The following is an 11,575-nucleotide window of genomic DNA, read 5'->3' on the forward strand; positions in this document are numbered from 1 at the left end:
TGCCATGTCAGTTGGCCCTACTTTGGAATTTGTGTTCCTGAGTGTGATGGGGTTGAACTCAGATGTGGCCTTTCTACACATGCTTCTTCTGTCACTTTTACTGAACCTGTGGTTGGTGCTGGGGTTGGTATATACTCAGAAGACTTGAATCTCTGGACTGTCCATGTGCCAGCTGGGCCATGAGCCTCAGCAGACTTGCAACTCCTACCCTCTGATTCATTGGACTTACCCAGGCCAGCTAACAGGGAGGTGAAGATGGTCAACCACCACACCAGGGAACCGAGAGTGCCTAAGCTGCAAGCAGGAGAATCACATCCATCATCCATGTAGAATCTAAGCACCCTCTCGATAAAGAGGTGGAGTGGACATCACCATCCCAGGGCCCACAAGATGGAGGAATAGTGTATGGATTAGAGTGGACTTACTGATATTCTACTATGGAACGCTTGTGACTAGGAAGAAACTGTAGCAATGATATGGAGAAAGTGGTCACGGTAGTTGCTGAGGGCAGGGAGAGGGAAGACGATATGTGATTGCGGGAACATTTTCTGGACTTGGAGTTGTCCTAAATGATATTGCAGGGACAGATGCTGGACATTATATATCCTGCCATAACCCACTGAATGGACCGAGGGTGAGTGTAAACTACAATGTAAACAATTATCCATGCAGAGCAGCAGTGCTCCAAAATGTATTCACCAAATGCAATGAATGTGCCACAATGATGAAAGAGGTTGTTGATGTGGGAGTAGTGGGGTGAGGGGGGTGGGGAGTATATGGGAACCACTTATTTTTTTAAATGTAACATTAAAAGAAAAAATAAAGAGATCGTAAAAAAATAAATAAAAAGGTAATTGTTTTGTTTTTAACTGGCAATATTGAAGCTGATCATATACCTGATCTTTTCTGTAAAAGGGATAAAAGAATATCAGGGTTATGTAATGATATAAAATATGTATAGATTTTTAAAAATTTATATTCTACTCAAAAATGGGCAAATATTGCTGATGTAAAGTTCCTTGTTATTTAAGTCTCTTCATAGTAAAGGTAGCGGAGGCACTTCTGGATCTAACAGTAAACCTGCTTATTAAATCAATGCAAGCTTCCGACCCCCGCTGGGAAATACTGTGGAAGTCTGTTGGATATTACCATTTTAGAGGTATGAATACAATGAAGGTAATTTACCAAAGGTAACTATTCCGTTGTGCAAATGCAGAGAATGGATTTAAACTAAAAGGTCGATTCATGTGGAGGAGCCTGATCACGCTCCCTATCTTTAGTGAGTACTCCTAAGAGCCAAGCGAGGTGGTGGCTGGCCCCCCGCAATACCAAAAGGGACTCCGAAAGCTCTGAAATGAAAGCTGGCAAAGGGGCCCAGGTAGCTGAAAAGGAACATGAAGCTTTATTAGGATGTTTCCTTTCCTGCCCTTGACCGTTTTAAGTCCCAGAGCCTGGGGAGGCTGCTCCTCGGTGCTGTCCTTCCTCCCAGGTTTCTGTGAAAAGCCAACTCCTCACAGAAGAGATAAAACAGCCAAAGCAACCACGGAAACCACACCTCTACCCTGAAGACGTCCTGTGGACTCTCCTCCTGCTTGACTCTTTAGGTCCCTGAGCACTAGGCCTTAGAGAGGGAAGGTGGGAATGAAGGCAGGTCCGCGTGGTTTTGGAGGCAGGATTCCCAGGCTCGCAAACTCCCCAGTAAAGCCAGAGCAGACCACCAAGCCAGGCGGCCTTTCTTAAGAGAAATGGTGCCCTGGGAGCGAGACACAGGCCATTGCCAGCCGGAAGCTGACCAGCCGCCTCTGACCACGCCGCCCACCTCTCTTGCTTCTAGCGCAGAACTTCCTCTATCTCGCTCTTGGGTAAAGGTTTTCTCCGCCCCTCTGCCTCTAGTGATAAGTAGATATTATCTTGCAAATAGGCACAGAAGAAGTTTCAGGGCCACACACAGTGAAACAAGATGGAAAACCACAGAACCCTCCATCCCAGAAAGGAAAGAGGTTTTTCAAGCCCCAGGGGCTAAGGAGCTCCACGGCTAAGGGAAGGAATGCTGGAATGCTCAAGCCACGTTCCGGGAAGACATCCAGGGGAAGACGGTGCCTCACGAGGTGTGTTCTCAGACAACTGGCAAACACCAGCAACGCTTTCCTAAATGTAAGGCAGCACGACCACGACCTGCAGGGCACCGCCCAGGTGGGCAGCTCTGTAGCTGTGGACTGGTCTGCATGCCCAGGGGCCCAGTATGCAAACTCCCCAGCACAGGAAGCAGAGCACTCGGGGCTGTGGTGAAGGTCAGACTTTTGGGAAGGAGAGCCATTTCTTCTTTTATGAAAGGACTTACTAGTCAAGGCAGTAGGCCAGGCTAACTCTAAGACCACTGGCTCTCTCAGTGTTAAATTATATAACAATCAGCACAACATGCTTAATGGCAAAACAGTACGTGTTTATGTCCTTGCAGAACTGCTGAGATAAGCTTGTGTTATTGAACTGCTATTTCATGTGGCGGCTTTTTAAGTTAATTACGCCTACAGCAATAAAACCTACATTGTAGACTATTCTGTAGAGAAAGAGAAAGAAAAGATCTTTTAACCAAAAAAAGTAATATCCATGATTATTTATGTTATGTTCTTCTTCTTTGACTGCACAAGTTCACAATTCTACCTGGAAGAGATTTATTACCTGGACACATTGATAAGGAAAACAAAAATCAATCCCCAATTCGTGGGGTCGGGTAATTATTAACTCTTTTTATCTTAAGGGTCTAAGGCGAGACTGGATCCCAAAAGACTATCTGTTCAATCTTTACTGTTCTATTTTCTCTACACAAAAATGCTGGCAACACAACATAGGTGAATGTCCTTCTGTAGCTCACTGCTCAGCCTTTGCTTAAATAACAATTTCATAAAATGTGCATTTCAGAGTACCTTTTCTGAAAGGGGGGCATTACGGCCTGGGTCTTTTCTGAACAAAACAGGGCGGGGCCTACGGAGCGCCGGGAGCGGTGCTCTCTGCTGGGATGTTCAGGCAGAGCCCCGCGCTTTTAGACCAACCAATTCTAGAACAGCATGGCTAGTGTTCTAGAGGGCTCTCTGTGAATGCCCCCAAGGTCGACACGCTTGGGGGCATTCGCAGAGTGTTTCATGGTTTTAAGGGGTCACATTCAATTTCTAGTAAGTAAAAACACCAGAAGGTCCATTCTGTCCGCTCCAAACCTGCCCTGACCCTGGTGCAGGCCTGTGTCCTGGGAGGGGGATGACCGCGGCACCAAGGCAAGCAGCAGCCCAGGCACCCAGGAGGACGCCGGGAGCGGGCCGGGCGCGGGGCCAGCCCGCAGTCGCGGCTCAGCTGGGGGTTCTATTCCTGACTCTGACACCATGCAGTGATTTGTCCTGCACGTCCTGACACCTCCGCAACTCTAAGACCGGGACAGTGGTGGTCGGAGTCCACTTTCGGGAACAGTCCAATATGTTACGGAGAGGAAGAGAAGAGCAGTGGGTCGGCCGGCAAAACCAATGGCAACGTTCTGAACGCCCTCTCCCGTAAAACCATCGAAGAGCGCGAGGGTGACAGGTCGATTTTCTAAAAGTGCTCCATTTATTTTTCTATTTACAATAATCACCTCAATCGTGTTTTCTTTTCCACTTCACGAATTCCCAATTTACAAAGTTACGTCTAATAGCTTTCCTGGTTCTTTTTAAGTGTTTGAAGAGCGAGGTGGCTCTAGAAAGCTGCCCAAATTTAAAGCCTCTTCCGTGAAGGTGGGGAGAGGAGGAGGCCGGAGCTGGGGCTCTGAAGTAAGCGTGATTTCAGCATTAGCACAAGGACAGGAGAATCTGCCTTTTGGAGAGCAGGGGCCCAGTCCTCGGGTGGGCACAAAGCCCTGCCGTCCCCAGGCTGGCAAAAGTGGAAAGCACTGGTTCACTATGAGGTTTTACAGTCCGGACGAAGCAGCAGCCCCCCACGCCAGAAAGACCCCAGAGGTACACACATGCCCCAGGAACTGCAGTGCTTGATCCTCCTGCCAGTGGCCCCAACAAAAGGACTACTTGGTTGGGAATCAGCAGCAAGACCTTACATTTAAATCTCCACTCACTCGAGTGTTAAAAACACCACGCATTTAAAAGGTGTTTCTGCTGGAGTTCACGCTGACATCAAGAGGCTCTCTGGGCCCAGAAGTCAACACGGTGGGGACTAACCGTTCAGCCTGATGAAGGAACAATCATTTGATGCTGAAAAAGATTCCAAAACTATGGGGTGCTAAGGGCCCGGGTACACCTTTCAACGGCTCACACAAAATAAAAAACCAAATCAAAGCAAGGCATACGTAAGTAAAAGAACTTTTAAGATCCTGCAGGTGCCACAATCAATTGCCAGAATGTCTTGCAGGTCCATTTCGGGCTCTAACGTTCTCATAACTTACATAATCAGGCTTCTAACTACACAGAGGGCAGACCTTTTATACTCTGCCCACACATCTCTGCTTAGGATCCCGTTAGATAACATGGTATGTGACAGCTCAGTTAAGCAATCCCTGGGAAACAGCAGCCCTTAAATTCCAACCTGGCTCTTCGTGTCAGGGTGGGAGTTTGCGGGTGTTTAGGGGGGTGGGCAAGGCAGTGCACGCCCCCCCCCCCATGGCTTGTTTCTTCCCTGAAGCAATACATTCTTAGTCTAACTCAACTAGTTTGCTGTGAAATAAGATGGATTATAAAAGACTGCAAAATATTTTGCAAATATAACTGCTACAGAAACACAAAAGAACAGCAAACGGTGACAGCAATTCAGAGAAATTTGAGGTGCTCTGGGTTTAAATTTAAAGAGAACAAAATCATTGCATAATCTTGCTTAGGTTGGGTAAGACTGTTAAACTCAGAAAAATAAAGGCAGACTATAGTCACGATTTAAGTCTACTTGAGCATATGAAGTATTCCACCTCCAGTAACTAAGCATCAACATGCTGTTGCTTGGCACAATTCACAGAGTGCTGTATACAGACAGAAGGGGAAAGCAAGAAGGTCTGGGATCCAAGAACAATGAAAGCTCCTGGGTCTTTGTCTCTTCCCATGTATCAGCAAGTATGCAGACTGCCGTTCAAAGAACAAACAGCACCATTATCATAGCTTAACTTCCTCTGGTAGAAGGTGTTTTTGCCATTAAGGTGTAAAAAATACTTTGCCAGTAAAATTTTTTTAACTTATTATTAAGGGGCAGTTAAAATAATGGGCCGTACTTGAATCAGGATTTGGTTCATAAAACACCAGGTACAAAAGTTAAAATTCATTCCTGTAAAAAGGTAAATTCCATCTCATTCCATTGTAAAAGCCAGGCCCAAGGCGGGCTCCCCAGGCTTTTCTATGCCTGGAAGCATTCATATCATGAATCAAAGGCACAAAAATGAGCACAGCAGCCTCAAATCCTACCGTATTCACGTTTGCATCACCCAAAAGCCCAGCACCCAGCAGGTGTCAGATGCTTCTGGTGAATGAGCATGCACCTGCACTCCCATGTGCAGAGCTTGTCCAAGTTCAAATTGTCAATGCTTCAAGTTTAAACTGTGAGACAATTTCAGTCATAAATTGGAACAGCACCAAAGTAAAGTTTTAACTTTATGGAGTTCCAGGGATACGCAGAGATACAACTTTAATTACCCAAAGACAAGGTTAAAAAAAAAAGAGGTAGCCTTTTCCCATCCAACAACTCCAACAAACTTCCCACAAGCAGGATTCAAGATTTATTTCTATACAATATCTTAGTATACTTCAACCAAGGGGTAGGAAAGCCCACAAACAACTCAACAGTTGTCATAATTATCACCCACCCCTTGAACATTCTAAGAAATGATGGTGAAAGTGACTTATGAACAGCAAGGATCTTTGTTTTGATTTCTATTTTACATTCCAACAGTACCTGTGCCATAGTATCACTCAGTATTTGCTGAGTGAAGATCTTATTTGTCAGACTTTCTGGGACAGATCAAAAGGATAGCAATCAGATTTTTTAATTGAAAAAACTAATGAGCTAAAAAATCTATATCTGTTTTGGTTTAAATTATCACTCCAAACTTAACTGCAGAATCCTTTAAGTGTTAAGAAAGATTTGGCAATGTTGAGAAAAAAAATACCTTGTAAAAAACAAAAGGCAATCTCACTGGTAAGGGTATCTAAAAATAGAATCAGGCTAATAGATGATACTTTAAGTGGGTGGGTTAAAGATGGCTCTCCTAGTACTTGAAAAGAAAATCCTACCCAGTTCTGGTCTTGATCAGAAATTCTGAAATGTGAATTTTAGGGTTCAACTGCCAGTCTCTTAATACTGGCTTCTATTTAGCCCATGCGCTAGCTCAGAAGATATATGGGCGCTAAACACTGAAGCTGCTTAACAGGGGGAAAAACACAATGTTTTTCAGGTTTTTCAGCCAAGTCAAATCTAGTTCATTTCAGCTTGAGGAATGGCCTCTCTGATATATGGAATCTCTCCCACATCTTCCAAAAAGATGCACTACATTAAAGCTACGGTATATGGAAGGAAGAAATGGCTAACAAAGCTATTTTATACAGGGAAAAATCTGTGAGTCACAGAAAACCGGCTTCAATAGAAAATTTACGCATCGTCTCTAATACCCCAGTCTGTCATTTTACAACTCTTAAGTCATAGATAACTGATAAAATACAGAGTAATTCTTATCTCTAGACATGCAAAAGCATTGACATAGAGGGACAACCCTCCTCCCCCCACCAGAAAAAGCTTGCTTCCATCTAGACATTCATTTCAACATTCCTGATCTACAAATGTGTCTATTTTTTGTACACTCTTTTGAACTGGCTGTAACACTGCATGAGTTTTCTCATTAATGAGTTAAATAACACTTTTTAACACATGTCCATTTTATATTTGTATGGGAATCTGATTTTACCTTTATTTGAGAATTATCCTTTAATACTCAGTTTTATCTTTCTTCTAAAAAGAGGTCAACATTCAGGTATGTTAAAAAAAATTCACTATTCCAGTCCAAACACTGATTTCAGTGATGGCAAATAGTACTAAATACACAAGAATGATACATAGAACTAATTTCAGTCTACCATTTGTTAATCTTACATGACAGTATCTTCCTCTTGTCCTGTGAAAATAACATTAAATTTTGGCTTACTCCCATTGCATTCCTTTTCCATGTCAATCTTTCCTTTTAAAACCCAATATGTGTCCCCATGTTCGCTCTTATACTGATCACCATAAATAATACTGGGTTTGGGTTGAATTATTTAACACTTCTCTGTTTCACAAAGATCTCACATTTATCTGGAAACTAAAGTATTTCCATCTGTTAATTCCCTCCTCACTCAAGACAATTTCCTACAAACATTTTATACCACTTATAGGAGTCCTGATTACTCATTCTCCTAATTCTTGTTTTTCAGTTGAAATTACTCATTTCTATATCTCTATAGCCTCCCCCAATTAGAGTTAAGCAACATAGCAAAGTCATTTCTGAGCCATTTATTCCCCATGCTAGTTTGCAATCCACGCAAGCTCTATGCTAATTCCAAGGAGTGTTTTAAAATTCTTCAAACAAAATTCTAATTATATATATACAAAACAATACAGCATTCGCACTTCAAAACGACAGCTAACAATGCTTAATGAAACTGTTATCAAATCCAGAAGAGAGTTAAACCCAGAAATATGCAGATTCTTCTCCAACTATTTGAGAGCTGAAGCATAGGCTAAACCTAACCCAAATAATAGTTTTAGAATAAAAACCTAAGTCATTTTTACTCTAAAAGGTATAAGGCAGTAAGTTCAAAAAAGCCCATAAAAGCTACTGATGCACAGTCATCGGCCCTTAAGGACTTCCTGGGGCCAGAAGGCTGGCAGGGACCGCCTGGATGTTCTGCGGAGTAACAGGTGCCCCCAAGCTGGAGAGTTCCTCTGGGTACTTGCTGGTAAGAAGCATTTAAGGCTCCCAACAAACATCCTTACATATGATTGATCCTGAGTTACGCTTCCCAGAATATCTTGTTTCCCTCGGAGGCTACGGAATTCTGTGCATGGTACGGCCATGTGACAGGGCAGCCCCAACTGTTGCTCCGTTTCAGGCAACACCAGCCTTTATTGCCCTTTCATTACACTCTGCTCGGGGATGAGTTCAAGCTTAAAGAAAAGCACCCTGGTGTTTCCCCCAGCCCGTCCTGGCAACTGGGGAAGCAGCTTGTACTACACATAGAGCAAAATAAATATTCTTTAATTCAAGTTCACCAAACTGTTACTATTTTCAGGGGCCCAAATAAATGGCTGCCTACACAGGGATTTAAGCATTCATTTGAGAATGAAACAGCTCTCTGTAATGCACCATATTCTCTGAATTGGTTTCCTGGATCAGAGCACAGCTCTAAGTAAGGAACAGCCTGCAGTCAGGTATGTATACAAGTTTCCTCTAAAGATAGGGAAAACTCAGGTTAACATATGGGATTTAAAAAAAAAAAAAAAAAAGAAGGGGAAGCTGGGCATTCCCAGAGTTCCTGCCAACTCCACACTGGAGAGAACCAAGGCTGGGATTTCTTCCATCAAGGTCTTCCCTAAGGCTGACCATATCTTGGCCACTGTTTCAGGCCATTATATACTAATAAATAAATAATATACACGTCTACATTACAGCATAAAGTGACCTATTAGGTATTATGGCAAAACGTTAATACTGATTTTTTCTGGGTTGCACCTTTTTGAATCTTCTTATCCATATGTGTGTGTGTGCATGTATTTACATTTTACATGTGTTATTATGTAATACTTTTAAAATGTATCTTTAAAAAGTAATTCAGGAAAATATATACAATTTGTTAGCTCAGACTTCTCAACTATTTTCTTTGCTCTTCCCTGGGTTATCGGTAATTATGCTGTTTACCTCAGGAGTCCTCCAAATTCATGGACTAGAGGGGAAAAAAACTACTTAAATTTTTTTTTTCCAGTCTTGAAAGTGTTTATTCAGATTGCAAACTACAATGAGAGTGGAAAAATGTTAACTGCAGTAGTTTTCTTCATGCAAGTGAAGGTAGACACAAGGTTATTTTAATTTTTAAATGGTAGAAGGAATTATAGTAAGCAGCCCTTTTTGTAACAATGAATAATTAAAAATAATCTAAATCACCATCTATAATAGAATGGGTAAATAAATTATGGTATACCAATAACATGAAATACTGAGCAGTTTTAATGATGTATTGATAATAAGCATCTTTTGAGTAACTAGTACAAGGTAGTCATTCTAATTGTTCTACATATATTATTTGATTTAATTCTTCTAACGATGCTAGGATGCAGGAGATATTATCTCCACTTTCCAGAGGAGGAAGCGGAGAAAGTTACCTACTCTTTGGGTCACAAAGCTAGTACAGGGTGGAACTAGGTTTGCATTAGGTGATTAGATTCAGAACACACGCTTTCAAACATTATCCCACACTACCTCTATGTATAATGTTAGAATACAAGTTGTAGAGCAACATATGCAGCATGATTTGTCATTTATTGAGCATTTACTATGTACCAGGTATTGTTCTAAAAATTTACACATACTAACTCATTTAATTATCATAACACCTCTATGGGCTTAAATTTGATATACTCCAGCAGCCCTACATTTTTTCGGTTAATCACTCAGGAAGTGCTACTGCAAGATTCTTTTTTAAGTTTCACATTAGAATCCCAGCTTCGACATTACATTTTAATACCCTGGTGAGGAAGGTACACACTGTCCAAGTCCTAGACCCATGGGATAGAAATCCTCTGGTGTCCAAGGTATCCAGTTACCCAGATACCAGTCACAGTAATAGAACACGCCGTCACACCCCAGGTATGTCTGACAGGGTTTTTCCGGCATCCCCACCAAGTCCTTTTAGGGCTCTAATAGTGATGGCTAGCCTTATTTCTAAGTATAGAAATAAGGAAAATTTTATATTAAACATGATATTCTCGCAAAGGAAAACAAGATTTATTTCTTCCCATTTAAAAATATTTTCACCATTTCACTCCCAGATTTTCAAGCATCCAAGCATACAAATAAATCCCGATGATTTTTAGGAAAGACCAACCGTCAGAACAGAGCTAGAGATCGACTTTGGTTCTGACAGTTAAATAACATCTAATTTTTCAGGTGTGCAAAACAAGCATTCTTACTACCTAGCACAGATAACAATATCACATGGCCTGAAGTGTGAGTATATAGATTTACAATTACTCTGGGGCAACAGTCGTAACTGTGAGTATCCTGGGCAAATCTGGACGTGGGGTCTCCCTACCTCTGGAATTACCCCATTCCCCATCGTTTCAGACGTAAAAGGCCTAGAGGCCCTGAAAGCGGAAGCGGTTTGCCCCAGGTCCCGCGGCCATTTTGCTGCTCCTCCCACGAGCCCGCATCTTCTAGGGGTAAAACGACTCAGGTCATGCCTGAGGTGTCCTGGATGTGCGCAGCCCCGAAACTTCTGAGGTGACACCGGAAATTCATGTATCTAAGAGGACGAGGACCCGGTGTGCGCCTGAACAAACCCCTCCCCGCTCCCCGCCTCGGGAGGCAGTCTTGGCAAGACCGCGCCTCACGATCAGCTTGCCCCAAGAACCCTCACCACGTCCCTGTGCTCCTGCTCTGCCCAGCGGGGCTGGCGGAGGCGAGCTGCGGCCGCAGAAACACAGCACCTCAGACACTGTCCCACCCCGTCTCCAGCTCACAGGGATAGGGAGGACTGGATCGGTAAGCCTCATTGGTAGAGTTTACAGGATGAGTCTGCAGCAAATACTGTGCCAGGAGGACAGAGATGCTGCCTCCCCACAGCTCGCGCCCTAAGTGTGGACGTCACACGTGGGCACGACAGGGGTGGGCCGCCTGGAGTTACAGGTAAGAGGCCTCACCTGTGCCTGAAGTGCTTTCTCAATCCCTTCTTCTTCTGTTAAGCCTGAAACTCCCCATCAGGGTCCTTCCGGAATTAGACAAGAGGGCATTGTCTCAGAAAGGTCACCTTTCAAATGTCAGGGATCTCTGGGTAAGTGGGTCTCAGGAATCTGTCACTTACAGGATTAGACAACTCGAATATTAAGGGGATGAGAGATCGTGGGCGAATCTGGGGGTTGAGGGACGTGTACACTACAGGAGGGAGAAGGCTGGGAAGGCCAGAGGGGATGCAGGAGGGGGGTGAGGGGAGGAGCTCCAAAATGGCAGAGAGCAGCAGGGACCAAGCCGTCTACCTCACAGTTGTGCCTCACGCCCCTGTCTTTCACGTTTTTGTTTAAAGAATAAAGTATTTGTTAGACATAAAAACGTTGTATTCATCTGAGAACCCGACATCCCTTGTTCGTGGGACCTAGTTTTCCTTGGCCAATTGGGTTCTGAGAGAGTCATTATATTCTCTTTGCTTTTGCGTATGTTTGAAATTTTCCTTAACATTAAATAAATAAAAGAAATGCAGGATTTCTTTAACGTGAAGTACAGCAAGTTCTTGGCACTGCCTTTCCGAAACAAGGGGGGCTAAAACTCTGCGGAGCTCTAGCCTTAGACATCACCCCTGTAGGTGGATGACTTCTCATCCAC

The 11,575-nt window shown here is 43.3% G+C and overlaps 1 protein-coding gene across 1 annotated transcript in view; it reads right to left on the reverse strand.

Annotated features, from left to right (window-relative positions):
* The window catches only part of ACTN2 (actinin alpha 2), a 72,465-nt gene that overhangs the window by 44,259 nt on the left and 16,631 nt on the right, over window positions 1–11,575 (reverse strand).

This window comes from Dasypus novemcinctus, chromosome 13 (genome assembly GCF_030445035.2).
Source record: "Dasypus novemcinctus isolate mDasNov1 chromosome 13, mDasNov1.1.hap2, whole genome shotgun sequence".
Lineage (NCBI taxonomy): Eukaryota > Metazoa > Chordata > Mammalia > Cingulata > Dasypodidae > Dasypus > Dasypus novemcinctus.